Source organism: Pelodiscus sinensis, chromosome 1 (assembly GCF_049634645.1).
Source record: "Pelodiscus sinensis isolate JC-2024 chromosome 1, ASM4963464v1, whole genome shotgun sequence".
Taxonomy (NCBI): Eukaryota; Metazoa; Chordata; order Testudines; family Trionychidae; genus Pelodiscus; species Pelodiscus sinensis.
Window position 1 is genome coordinate 147,399,480 of NC_134711.1, and position 14,269 is coordinate 147,413,748.

General features: G+C 42.1%; 1 protein-coding gene across 47 annotated transcripts in view; it reads left to right on the forward strand.

Moving 5' to 3' along the window:
- Positions 1-14,269, forward strand: part of ZBTB20 (zinc finger and BTB domain containing 20) — a 723,674-nt gene that overhangs the window by 635,651 nt on the left and 73,754 nt on the right. For 44 of the 47 annotated variants that reach the window (XR_012897271.1, XM_075906071.1, XM_075906010.1 and 41 more), the window contains one exon: positions 2,129-2,213. The exons of the other annotated variants lie outside the window; for them this stretch is intronic. The gene's annotated coding sequence lies outside the window, so the exon portion shown is untranslated. The remainder of the gene's footprint in view (positions 1-2,128; positions 2,214-14,269) is intronic. 47 annotated transcript variants of the gene reach the window in all.

Sequence of the window (14,269 nt, forward strand, 5' to 3'; positions counted from 1 at the left end):
AGAGCCAGCAGTCAGAAGTGCAATCCCTCCCAGGGCTGGTGTGGTGGGGAGCACAGCTCTGGTCAGGGCTGGAGGCAGGGCCAGAAGCTGGTCGTGTAGCCCAGGCTGGCGCCAGGGGAAGCACGACCCTAGCTGAGACTGGAGGCAGCGGGACAGGCGACAGGGAGTGCAGCTCCATCCGGGAGCAGAGCCTACAGCCAGGTGGGGGACCTTGACCTCCCCTGGTCCAACAAACTCCATAGTTCGGGACCACTCCGGTCCCGAGGGTACTGGACAAGGGAGGTCCAACCTGTAGTTCACAGACAGTCAAGAGGATGAAACTTATTCATCCAGGTCACACAGTAAATACTTAGGAATAGCAAATATGTTTGTAAAATTTACCTTGCCTGACAAAAACTTCACAAACGGGGGAAAAAAGGGTAAATGGGGGTTCATCTGCACAGTAAAAGCTGCATATTGGCTAACCTGCCCAAGCTATCTTGAATCTAACTAGCTCAGGTAAATAGTAGCAATAGAAACTAGTAGTACAGGCTTCACCGTGGGTAGCACAAGCCTGGCACAAACCGTGGGTACTACATACTTTGCTCATTTTGTCTGGCTTCTCTGCTAATGTAACTTACACCAGCCAGATTCAAAGAAGCTTGGTAGACTAGCCTGTGCACTGCTTCTGCTGGATAGACATGCTGAGATTAGTGATGTATTCACAATGACTACTACTGACAGCTCTATCTAGCCTCACCTTCTCAGGTTCGGAGGTTGAGAAGAATTAAGAATGAATTTTAGAATCTTCTACAGCTCAGCCTCAAATAGCATTTCAATACATAATGTGATTATATGGTCCAATCATTTAGGACTTTCCAGAGCAGTAAGCATATTCAGTGGGTCCCATTTGGAAACTAAGAATATCCTCTTTCCTTTAGGAATATAATTCTCCACATGGGTTCAAACTCCAGACCTTAAACCAGTTGCTGTTCCAGGGCTGAAAATTGCTATTCAAGCCTTGGGCAATTTGAGGGCAAAAAAGGAAGTAGTTTCATGAATGGTGATTTTTTAAAAAGGCTGGAGGGGCAGCTGTTGAAACTGCCCTGAGAATTTGAATAACAGAAATCCCTGAGATCCTGGTTTACTGAGCATAGTCCAGAGAAGATAATAATGCAGTTTTTATCTTGGACACTACCACAGGGCAGAGTCTGATATAAAGGATTTATTGCATGAGTTTGGGTTGATTTATTTCTTCACTTGTGACTTACACAGCACATCACAAACAAGCCTGGGTGCTGAACAAAGCTTTATGTATTCTGTAGATGCCATGTACATTATAGGGAAAATATTTCAGGAAAATGTAGAGAATTTTTTAAATGTATTGGAACAGTATGTCACCTGTCTTCATCTGCAGAGCCAGGGCCCTTAAGTACACAAATCCACCAGTGCTGGGCACAGTGGAAGGAAAATATTAAAACTAATAAATATCAAAACCCTACAAATGACCCAAAATAGCCTATGAATAACATTACATTAATTGGGATATCTTGGGCACAGTCAGGGCTAGGAGTACTGCTTGGCCCATTAGGAAGTTAGGAACCTGTCCTTCCCCGTAAGATAAATCTCTCCTTTCTTCCATTGCAAAATATGAGGTGTTAAAGCAGTGATATTTGTATAGATAGAAAACTTGTCCCTTAGGCAATATGGAACCTCCATGTCATGGGGAGGTGTGATTTTTAAGTAGGAAGTATGCATCTGTGAGGAGAAGTAGGAATTGTTTCTCAAGCTTGTTGAATCCTTTTAAATGGTAGTTGTTTGAAGATGCACAATGTTTTCAAATATTAGGATAAGCCTTAAGAAAGAGGATTTGTGGTATATTGATTATGCAGGCCTCTGATAAATTTATTTAGCATATACCTATGCAATCCAATGCAGGGATATCGGTTCTAAATATATGGTACATGCTATTTTATAAAATGGACATTATAAAGAATGTATCTGACTGGGTGACAGAAGTTCATGCTGGAGAGATTTTATCACAGTGGTTGAGAGCTTATTAAGCTAATTTTACAAAGTACTTCGGGGCAGATCCTGGGTGTTCAGCACCTGCATAGCTTCTCTCAGGACATGACTTTTTATATTTCAGGAGGAGATAGTAACAGCAAACACCACATTCCTTATGTGTTCAAAGACACCTGATCTCCATCTTTGGTGCCTCACAGCAACCTGAGGTATGTGGATTTCTGAACCTTTCATAGGCATTTGTGGTCCTTGTGACCACCCTCAGTGGAAAACCTCTGTTTCAGTGTTTGTGAGGGAACAGGAAGTCCATGAGTCCATGGGTCAGTCATGTAAGTACCACTATAAATAGACTGTTGTAAATGAGAGGACAAATTGCTCTCATTTGTGCCAGACAGACATATAGTACGTGCGATTTATCAGGCAAACACTCTCAGTGTATGCAAAATAAGCTTCCCATGAGCCCTGGAAAAAATAGCAAAAAAAAAGCAACTCTTTGTTATTGCAGTAGTCACGAGGTATTGAGCTATGTAAGCTAAGGGTATCCATAAAAGCACTCATAAACTAAGGAGATTCACTGTCTGTGTCTTCTGCCTTCTATCAGAACACCAGAGACATCACTGTTCAAGAGCTTTAGAGCTGTGTAAGACTTAGATAACTTTTATCCTCACTTTGCTGAAAAATGACCTGCCAAAGGCCCATCCTATTCTAGTTAAACCCAAGGAAATGTTACATCTACAGAGTCAGTGTCACAGCCTGTTGCAGCTGCATATCCTGGCTGAATTCCCCAGCTACTCATCCTGAGCATAGAAAAACTCCTCCAGGGCAGACCATATTGCTGGACATTCCTTCCCTTTACCAGAGGCAGTCACAGATTCACTAAGGAAGTATCCTTGGAATGAGTTGCATGATGCCTCCCAAACATCCATGCAGGCAGCAGTCAAGAAGATTGAACAGGGCCACTTAGCCCCAACGGTGATCTCCAGTCTGACATCTTTGAAGCTAGCATGGATTCCCTCTGCTAAGCTAGTTATAGGACCATCTGAGTCTTATGTGCCCTCAAGAGTGTTTGTTACATGTGAAATACATTAACCATGGGTAAAATAATGTGTGACTTTAGGGAATGTTTGTACATTTTTGCAAATAATCTTTTTCTTTTCTTTTCCTTTTCCCTTTCCCTTTCCTTACTTACTTACTTATAGTAATTAGGGTTGGAATCTGTGTGGTAGCTTCTTCATCATTGTTACAGATCTGGCCTGAATTTAGGTTTCTCTTCTGTGCAGGCAGAAACCCAGTAAGAAAACCTGTGATTTCTCCTGAGCTTACCAGACTGACAGCCTGGAAGAAGGAAGTGAAGGAGGATGTAGGGAGTCATTGGGCTAACAATGATCAGCAGTCACACTCAAAATGTCTATCCAATCAAGGAAGGCATATTGTGCACAGAGGTCTCACCTCATTGTATACGCTGTAGCATCTTGGCACTTGCAGATGCTGTGCTTGCTGTCAATCAATCTCTGACAGCCAGCATTGCTTCTGTAAGTATTTAATTCCCCTCTGTGCTTGGTATGAACTGAGATTAGGAAATAAGAGTTAACTGAAATTGTGGGAGTAAGGCTGAGAGAGTTTATCATAATAAAGGCAAGCTAAAGGTAAACAAAAATTGTGACCCTGCACTTACATGTTACCCTGATGGGTGACATGGACAGAAAATGCAAGAAAATAAATTTAGATGATTATCATAAAGTAAGTAAATCTGAGTACAGCAAATAAGTGGAATGTTAAAGGACAAAAGATGAGTAAGGGGCAGCCAAATGGTAAGAAAAGGAAAAGGGAAAAATGAGGTGAAGCAACCAGGTACATTTATAATGCATTCATTCATAAAAATATCCATTCTAAAAGATATGGGGCTGATTTTGAAAACTGCCTAACTGAAATAGATGCACAAATCTCATTGAAATAAAACAGGACGGGTGCTCCTAACTCAGGTAGCTGCTTTTGAAAAATCCCACCTTATATTCTTAACAGCATACATTAATGCTAATGAGAGTTTCCTGACTAAAAGCCTACAAATCAAGGTTAAAATAGAGCACTTCGTTAAATGCTAATGCATATATTGTAGTGTGTGTGTGGCTGAGGGGCAGAATTTTTTCTGGGTTATGGGTGGGGCTGGTAATGGTGCCAGTTGTTAAGTTGGCCCATTTCTCATTAGAAGACCTGTTTTAAGTTGCTTATAACATTGCCAAATTTTAAACATTTGGGTTGAATTTTTCTATACTGCATATGTTATTTAGACTGAGTTGTTGTGGAAATTTTCATCCAAAGCTGTTAAGTCATATCCAGAAATGAAGCTAGGGAAAAAATAAGGGGTTTTGCCCATGTTAAAATATTCTGGTAACTTTTTCTTTGAATGGCTGTAACACCCCCATGCTTTGAAGTAAGGACTTGAAATTTGGTCATGAGGTAACCTTCCTTTTTGCATCCTGGTGAAAATCTGTCCACATTTGTCCAAGCTATAAGCCTCTGAAAAATCACTGTTACCGATGTTCAGTAGAGATATGCTAGTCTCGATCTCTGGAGATCTTGTCCACACTGAGCATTCTGCAGCTGGGAGCTGAGCAGGACTATCCCTGCAATCACAATTCTGGGTAGCTGCAGACTGTGCTGGGTTGGTATTTGGGCAACAGAGTAGGAAGAGTCAGTTTCTCCTGTGTTGTCATTGCCTGCCCCTACTGCCCTACTGATAGGGTTGCCAGGTGTCCAGTTTTGAACCGAACAGTCCAGTATTTGAGCTTTCTGTTCAGGAAACAAATTGAGAAAATATAAATGTCCAGTATTTTCTAAATAAGATGTAATGTAGATTTTGATGTAACGTCAAGTGTGTCCGGTATTTTTGTTGAAACCATCTGGCAACCCTACCCACTAACAGTTGTGGTGACTTGCCTCTAAAATGTAGCAAAGAACATAATGGGCCTGATTCTTGATTGCTTTGTGGAGTTACTGTCACTAGTTCAAAATGGGTGTTTGTTGTCACCAAACCAGAAATCAGAATGTTCTAACACCAATAGGAATATTTTTCAGTCATTTTGCATGGTCATAAAGGGGCAAAGCAGTGGGAAATGCTTTCTGAATTTGCTGGAAACCAAAATCTCACTGGGACTAAGGCCTCGTGGCAAAATTCAAACTGAAGCAAAATATAATGACTCTTATCCACCACCCCACCCCCACACACACCCGCAATAGGTTTATTTTTTTTAACTTGGTCAGATGCTCACTTAACAGTAACTGAGCTATTAAAATAAAATTTGTATTTACCTACTTCTGCCTAGAAGATTTGGAATCGAACAGATCTGTTAGCAGTGAGGCAAGAGTTGCTGTGTCCATATTCCTGATCTGCCCTGGAATATTCTTCTAGGAGGTGGGAAGGAGGAGAAAAATTGCTTTGCCTGAGCAGAAAATATCTTTGGACCATAAAAAGCCCTCTGGATGGGAAAAGGTGCATCAGAAGAATGTCAAAAAGAAATTTGAAAGTAGGGTCAATAGAAAACCTTGGGCAAAATCTGCCAGATTTCACAGAACATTCATTCAACAAACTGGGTTTTCCTGCAGTAGCATCTGTTACTACTAGCAGTAGATGCACCCAAATTGCTAGTGCACCGGAGGTGCAGCTCTTTGCTGGCTTTATTATTGTGCAGCCCCACAATGGTGGTAGGATAGGCTTTAAAAGTTTAAAAATTTAAAGTTTTTCAAGGACATTAGTAAAGAATGCAAATCAGGGCATGCCTGATCAACCCAGGAGTTTAGGTGATGATTATTTTAAAAAAGAAGAAAGGATGTTTGGCTTTTTTTTTTTAAATGAGGTCTTTGGTAAAAATTAACCTTCTACTTGAGTGTTAAAATAGTTCTTTTCTACAGCAAGGCACAGCCCTTCCACATGGTTCACGGGCCTCCCATTAGTTTCAGCAGAATCACTTTGTGCAAATCCACAGGGCAGAATTTGGCCCCGGATGTTTCATAATTAAGATCCGTGGTTCGCACTCTAAGTTTGTGTGTTGGATAACTCCCTGTTAGCATTTAAATAGCCACAAATGAGGTGTCACGTTAATATCCTATTAATCCTTCCACTCTGGTAGCTGGGTTTTCTTGTTGTAGCATCTGTTACTACTAGCAGTAGATGCACCCAAATTGCTAGTGCACTGGAGGTACAGCTCTTTGCTGGCATTATTGTTGCGTAGCCCCACAATGGTGGTAGGATAGGCGTGTGCTGCATTGTTTCTGTCTGATGAGGCTTTTTTGTGTAAGATTGTCAACCCAATCTGGTAATATCATGGGGGGGGGGGTCATGTTAAAAGGTCCTAACTTTGCATTTAGATCTGATTATTCCTAAGGGAACTCTGTCCTGCAGGATTAAGAGTTCTCTGCCAAAACATGTTTTGCATATTTTAAAATTCTGCATATTTTGTCAATACATAAATGTGGAAGTTCCAGCATGGCAGTGGGGAGCTCAGACTGCTGGCTGCTCAGAGGTGGGATCACTCTGCAACACCTATCCACAACAGAGTTTAGGCAGTGAGGCTGCATTCAGCCCTGACAAGTGTAAGGAGCAGGTCTTCTCCAGAAATACATGGGGCCCTCCCCCTCCATGCCAGGTACACCAAGGTAGTAAGGAAGAGGAGCAGAGTCTCACACGCACACCCAACCCTGGCCCCCAGCCAGATGTGGAGTGAGCAAGCTCTGGATCTACGTGTGGAAGGACTTAGGGTTGGAGGAAATCCCGATGTGTTGTGAGAGGGTTCTGTGTGGGGCAGTTTGGATTTAGGCAGCTCAGTGAGGATCTGGGTTTGGAAACCAAAGGATCTGGATGCTTAGGGGCTTATTGGGGAGGGTACCAGGTGCAGGGTGGGAATGGGACTCAGCAGGAGGATCCAGGGGGAAGTGGTTGGAGCTTGGCAGGAAGAGTCTACATGTGCCTGAGCAGTAGTGTCTGGATGTTGGGGGAGTGGGGCTAGGTGGGGTGGAGGGGCTACAGGTGACTCATCAGGGTTGTCCAGGTGTGGGGAGTTCATTGGAGATGGGGTTTTGAGTGTAGAGGGTGTGGGACCTACATATTTAACACTCTCCTGGTGCTTTTACTTAGCAAATGATGGGGGTGCTTGACATTCCTGTAGTGTCATTCTGCAGTGTCTCTTTGGTGAATGATCAGCTCTGACATTCATTTTCCTCTCTTGGTTTGGGAGAGCCAAAGTTTGTTGACTTTCAGTGAAAAAGACTATCTATTTCCCAAGCTTTTTCTGAGAGACTGAACTGAAGAGAGGGTGAGTGAATTGAGGGAAGAAGGGAGGGTTTGGTTTCTGTGGCCTGGGAATGTTTTAGTGGTAACAGTGGGCCAGTCTCTTTTTTGTATTTGAGTTTTTGGTTTAACTTATATCTGTGCCTAGGTGTTTTTGGATAGGTTAAATTTTATAAACCTTAGTAAATAAAACTGAAAAACACTTTGTGCTTTTGACAGTTGTTCTGACTATTGTTAAAATGGTGAAAAACTATATTATTTTCAAACTGCTACAGTCACTAGTGAGTTTTGTAATTCTCTGCTCAAATGTTTAAAGATGCTATCAGCTTTCAGTCACAACAGCTGTGCCCTAGGGGGAAGGATTGCAGGGGTGGGCAGGTTGATCAGAACCCTAGGGTAAGAAAAATATTCACCTGTTGATATAAATAAACTTTTTGATGTAAATTAACTTTTTTACTTTGTTTGCACATGGGGCATGAGGGCAGTGATGAACCATACATTTCTCAGATACCTCCTTAAATAGTACCCTGAGAAATGCCTCAGTTAGGGAGAGAGTTGTTTTTCCCTTTCACAATTACCTTACTAATGTAGATTGACCTCTCTGTTGTAGTTTGCTCCTGCTCCTCTTGATGTCACTGGAAGTTTTGACTTTCTTTGCAGGGCCCGGTTTGCAGAGTTTAAAATATCTGCTGAATGCAGTGACACAAGTTATTCCCTCAATGGGCCACTTACCACGATTCAGAAGGCCATTTGCCCCCTGTGGAGTCACTTGCCCCCACTCATAGTTACATCTGATCCTTGTTCCATAGCAGTATCTCTCCATTCACCCTAGCCATTATCCTGCTCCACTAGAGAGGTGATGTAGTGAAGAAAGACTGTGTTGAAAAGGCCCATTTCCCCCATGCCCTCAGAACACAGTTTGCCACTGCTTATTCGCCAGTCTCTTTACAGTGCCACCTGGGACTAATTCAATGGAGCATTAATTTAGTCTCCTTCTGACTAGTCATCATTTTGTCTGCTGAAGTTTGTTTTGTGCGTTTCTATATTTTTAAAACAAATCAGGGTTTTGACCAGAAAGTCTTGTACCTTACTGTCATGGAATTGTAAAAACTGTCATGTCAGATCCTTCCCAGCAAATCTATCTCCCTGCAGGATCCAGGGCAGGATTGTTCTCTGCATCACAGCGCTAATGCTTTTTCCAAACTAGTTTTAAAAGGGGAAGGAGCTACTATCTCTTTCCTTAAGAGACTGTTCAACAGCCTAGTATATTTTGTTGTCAACCTAAATTTTCCAACCCTTAATTTTATATCTACATCTTTTGTAGTGTTCTAAGAAACTCCTCTCCTTTTTTGGTATCTACACCTTTCAGCTACATATAGACTGTTATCATGTCTCTCCCCTGTTAATCACCATCACTTAACCGGAAGCTATACAGATTGAGCTATTAATGTGAGCTACTAAGTCAGTCCTTCCAGCACCTAATTCATGTATGTGGCTTTTCTCTGAACTCTCTTCTATCACTCTGATGAGGCAGTGCCCAGAAATCAATGTAGCATTCCAGGTGATGTCACTGCTGAATCATATAACGACTGTTACTGTACCTTACTGTTCAAGTGATGTGATTGCTCAATTTTTTAATGGTGCAAATTTTTCTAGACTTTTTTGTGTTTGGTTTGGACTATGGCCACCATCTGGGGGTCTTATTCAAGTTTATTTGGCAATCTCCATGCTGTTTCTATGGAACTGAACTTAATTTTTCCTTCAGGCCACTTCTGATTGAAACCCTCTTGTTTAAATTCCCCTTTCTTCAGTTTGTCACTGAACTTTTGGTATGATCTCCCTGTGTGGCTATTGTTATGGTCACTGTTATCTAATGGCTCAGCTACACTTATGTCCTGAAAAAAACTCGCATGGACTGGGTTTTACACCACTTTTCCCCATGTATATCAGAGTTGCATTCAGTTAGCCATACAGCTCCTACTAAACTCAATCAAGTGCAGCTGTTTGTAATGTTATGGTAAGTGTGGTATCTTGCATATCCAAGGGTAGTCCCCTCAGGAGAGTGACATGGGGGTCTGTAGCAAAATGTGGGCTCCAGACGACTTCTCCCTCCTGAACTTCTGGAGGAGTTGAAACCAGATGGATGACTTCCACCTAAATAAAGAGTGGACAGAAACAAAACCCCATATCCACATACATCTGAACTCTGAAGAAGTTTGGATTCAGATACAGGATTGCCAAATTTCTAATCAAGCAAAACTGAACACTCCTGCTCCTTCTCCTGGGGCTCTTCCTCTTCTCAGAGGCTCTCTCCCAGGTCACTCCCGGACCCCCTCACACTGTTGTTCATTCTTTCCCACCCGTACCCTGAGGCAAGGTGCTAGGATGTTGGAGGGGGTGAGGCCTCCAGCTTGGGGTGTAGGCTTTAGGGTGAGATCAGGGATGAAGGGTTTGGATGCAGGAGGGGGATCTGGGCTGAAGCTGAGGGGTTCATAGTATGGGAGGGTATTCTTGGTTGGGGCAGCAAGTTGGACTCTGGGAGTGGGTAAGGGCTTTGGGGTAGAGCTGAGGATAAGGGGCTTGTGGTACAGGAGGGGGTACCAACCTGGGGCAGGAGGTTGGGGAGTAGGTTCTGGGAGGGAGTTAGGATGTATCAGGGGTTACCAACGTGAGGTGGGCGGTTGGGGTGCAAGAGGTTTCAGGGGTAGGGATGCAGACTGGCTATGTCTAGACTGCAGGCTTCTTTCGAAAGAGGCTCTTTCAAAAGATCGCGTCTAGACAGCAGGCGGATCTTTCGATAGAGGAAATCCGCTTTTTCGAAAGAGAGCACCCAGCGAGTCTGGATGCTCTCTTTCGAAGACGGCCTCTTTACATTGAAGAACGCCTTCCTTCGAAAGAGGAACTTTCGAAGGAAGGCGTTCTTCCTCGTGAAACGAGGTTTACCGCCATCGAAAGAAAAGCCGCGTTCTTTCGAAATAATTTCGAAAGAACGCGGCTTGAGTCTGGACGCAGGGGAAGTTTTTTCGGGAAAAGGCTACTTTTCCCGAAAAAAACCCTGAGTCTGGCCACTCTGTCAGGGCAGCACTGGGCAGATCCCGGAAGCGGTCAGCATATCTGGCTCCTAGGTGGAAGGACAAGGGGGCTCTTTGCACTGCCTGTGCCTGCAGGAACCATCCCCATAGCTCCCGTTGTCCACAGTTTCCAGCTAATAGGACCTACAGAGCCAGGCAGCCTCTGTACCTAAGAGCTAGACATGCCACTGTGCCACTGACAGGACTTTTAGTTACCCGGTCAACAGTGCTTACCGGAACTGCCAGGGTCCCTTTTCAACCAGGCTTTCTTATAAAAAACTGGATGCTTGGCAGTCCTAATCAGATACCGATTTTATTTGAGTCTCTACAGTCATAATTGAAGTTGGTTTAAAACAAACCAACAGATAACCCAGACAAAGCTTCTCAACACATATGAAGATTCTGTAGATCTGATTGTTGTCTGCCTTACATCTTTGGTTGTTATTTAGACCTATACACAGTGAGGTTGTTATTTAGACCTATACTGTAGCCTAGTGGCTCTATCCCAATCTCTATTTATCTGTGTCTTATCCCATTCTACATGTTTATTCTATCTAGTTTTTTGTACCACATCCACCACTGTAATATGAGAATCATTGAAAAAGATGACATCCAGGGCAAGAAGTGGTCTGATGTACTTGCCTGCTTCCCAAGAGGCAGTTAGTATTATGGATTCTGATTGGTGGTGAATTGGGAGGGGGGTGTTTAGCATCTCCCTCATCTCCTCCTTCCTTCTCTGACATTCTTCTATAGTACCTTCCACACAAGCAGGTCAAGGCATTAATGAATATGCCAGTATATGTATTATCCTGATTTTCCAGATGGGAAAACTGAGGAGAAGGACAGAGCCATGTATAGCCTGAGTGGCAGAGCTGGGAACAGAATGCAGATCTCATGACTCCTTTCCATGTACTTCAACCATTAGATCATGCTTCCCTTTCTTTGGTGAATATTCTGTTGGATAATAATTATAACAAAGATGGAATAATGTTTTTGTTTTAAAAACTTATTTTTGATTATTTCTTCTGTATTAGAGCTGCTATTTTGTTGGCAGACATGTATTTTCTACTAAACTAGCAGAACTTTAGGCATGTCTTAAACTGTTTCACTGTGGGTAAATCAAAACTGATCAGGGCTTTTTGAGGTTGAAAAAAAGATGTGCATAGCTCTTTTCCTGTATGCAAATTAAAGTGTGCTGCTCTGCATTTTCACCCATAGCTTACTTTGCTTGGTACATTCTGATTGATTATTCTGTTTTCTTGTTGATCCTTTTCTTTTTTGTGCTTATCCACTTGTAATAAAATACCTAGCTATCTTCAGTGTTATATTTTCATACACTAGTCAGAAATCTCATTGCCTCTCTGTAACCAACTGAAAATCCTTTTTTCCCTTTTCTCTTGGGAGATTTGTATGGCAGCTCAATCCTGCTGCAGACCAAAACCTTTGCCTACTTTTTCGTTACTCACAACATGAAGTCATAGCTGTCTGTGATATCACTGTGGGCGACTATGGGAAATCTTGTGATGTCTGAAGGAGAGGATTATAACTAGGTTAACAAAGCAGTGGCAGGACCGGAATGATAAAGGTGTTTATCATACCATAAAGCATTTCAGTAATTAGAAATGTAAGCAAAGACATTTCCTGTTTTTGAAGGGAGAGCTGGAATTTCAGCCTTTTTTTTTTTTTTTTTGGTATGGTTGATTAAGAAAGTTCATATGTATAAAGCAAGCAGAATTGAAACCACACTTTGTTTTTTTCACACAAGCAAGAAGGAGGGGGAAAATGTGCAGTCAGCCTTGGTCTATAACATTGATTTGTAACCAAGAAAGGAAACGTCTACTTATGAGACACAAATCAATGTAACCACACTGTGAAAGTGCAAACAGAGATGTGAGAAAATTATTTGATCATTAGTCTTCCTGTTTTTATTTACATGAATGCACCACCTACTAAAATCAACATGAGAGATACCCTTGTAAATAAGAGGTGCATTTACACTAGAATCTTTCAGATGAGTGGTGGTTAAATATTAGAGATAGGGAAAGAGGTGTTTGTGTTCTAGAGCCGGTAGAATAGGCAGGGGAGAAGGGTGGATGCAGTTCAGACTTTGTTGTAAATGAAGTGGCTATTAGTAATGTTCCCATCATACAGAGGTGATCTGCATGAGTTGCATACCTGGTTGATTTCAGGTGAAATCTCACAACAGTTTGTACTAACCTGAAGCCTTGCTGCTGTTGGATGAGCCATTTAAAAACAAAAGTGGAGTAGGCTGAGGGAAGAGAAGTAACCTCGGGCTGCTTTTGACTGCTGTAGACATTGGATTGATAAATCAGTTTCCTCTTTTCATCATGTGGTCCTTAGGCCTGAGGGTATGGCTTCAGCAGTGACTTTTTCCATACTTCTCAAGGCATTTGATATGGTCTTGCATGATATTCTTACTAATAAACTAGACAAATATAACTTAGATGGGGCTAATATAAGGTGGGTGCATACCTGGCTGAATAACCATTCTCAGAGAGTAGTTATTAATGGTTCACAATCCTGCTGGAAGGGCATAACAAGTGGGATTCCACAGAGGTCTGTTTTGGGACTGGTTCTGTTGAATATCTACATCAATGATTTAGATATTGGCCATAGAGAGTACACTTTATTAAGTTTGTAGATTATATGAAGCTGGGAGGAGTTGCAACTGCTTTGGAGGATAGGGTCACAATTCAAAATGATCTGGACAAACTGGAGAAATGGTCTGAGGCAAATAGGGTGAAGTTTAATAACCAACAAAACTGACCAACAAAAGGTTTAATAACAAAAAATGCCAGTGTGTGCAGCACTTTGTCAGCTGCAGACACCTCTCCCATCCACAAAGCTACTGCCTGTTGGTGGTGGTGGTTTTGTGTTGTCCTCAGGAGAGCTCTCTCCTGCCAGCAAACAGCAGCTACAGTTGTGTATGTTACAACAGCATAACTGTAGCGACACAACTGTGCTGCTGTAAGCTACACAATTAGACATCACCTTTTACCAGTTTAGATAGATGGACAATATTGCTCTGTTTTATGGCAGTTCTTTTCTGTGAGTTTACTCTTGTTAGAGACCCTGAAAGGGGTGAATCTGGCCATAGTCTCTCAAAAGATAAGAACCAGCCCAAGCAAGTGACATATCTTTAAAGGAATTAATTTTGGTTAAAATCCATTTTGAATCTAAAATGTGTTAAATCAGCTTTAAACAAACAAACAAACAAACCCAAAGCTGACAGTTAAACTCCATTTCAGAGCACAGAAGCAACAAGTCATATTGTTTTAATTTGTAACAACGAAGTGTGTCCCCTCACTATTCGGGCTTCTAGAATGGATTTGGGGTTTTTGAGATGGAAGCAAAGCTTGCCCCCAAGCCTTGCACACACAGAGTATTTACCCTGGGTATGCTCTGTGTCCTAATCTCTTATATTAAGTCTCTCTCTGTCAGGGATTGCTGTTATATAATACATGTTGTCATCTGGACTGAGACACAGTTGCACATATTTAGCTGATTTACTTTGTAATGCGTCATTATAAGTGACCGAAAACATGGTACAGGAAGTTGTTTGTGTGCTTTTTTTCATTGCTTATGCAACTCCCAAGCAGAAAATGTTCTTGAGACCAGATGGTAAAGAACAGTCTATGGCAAGTTCCATTTTCCAGATGCATTGATGTTTCACGTCTACTTGAAGCCAGTTCAGATGGCTCTGTAAACTCGAGTCTAACTTCTGTTAACCCTTCACTATGTTGCTTGTGACAATTTTCTGTACTACCTTCAATCGAAAGAAAAATTGTCAGGGTGCACTAGGGACTTGTGTGTGCCGAGCTATCTAGGAGAATACATCCTGGACATAATGCTGTGATCAGCTTTGAGATTAACCCTGTTATTCCCAAAT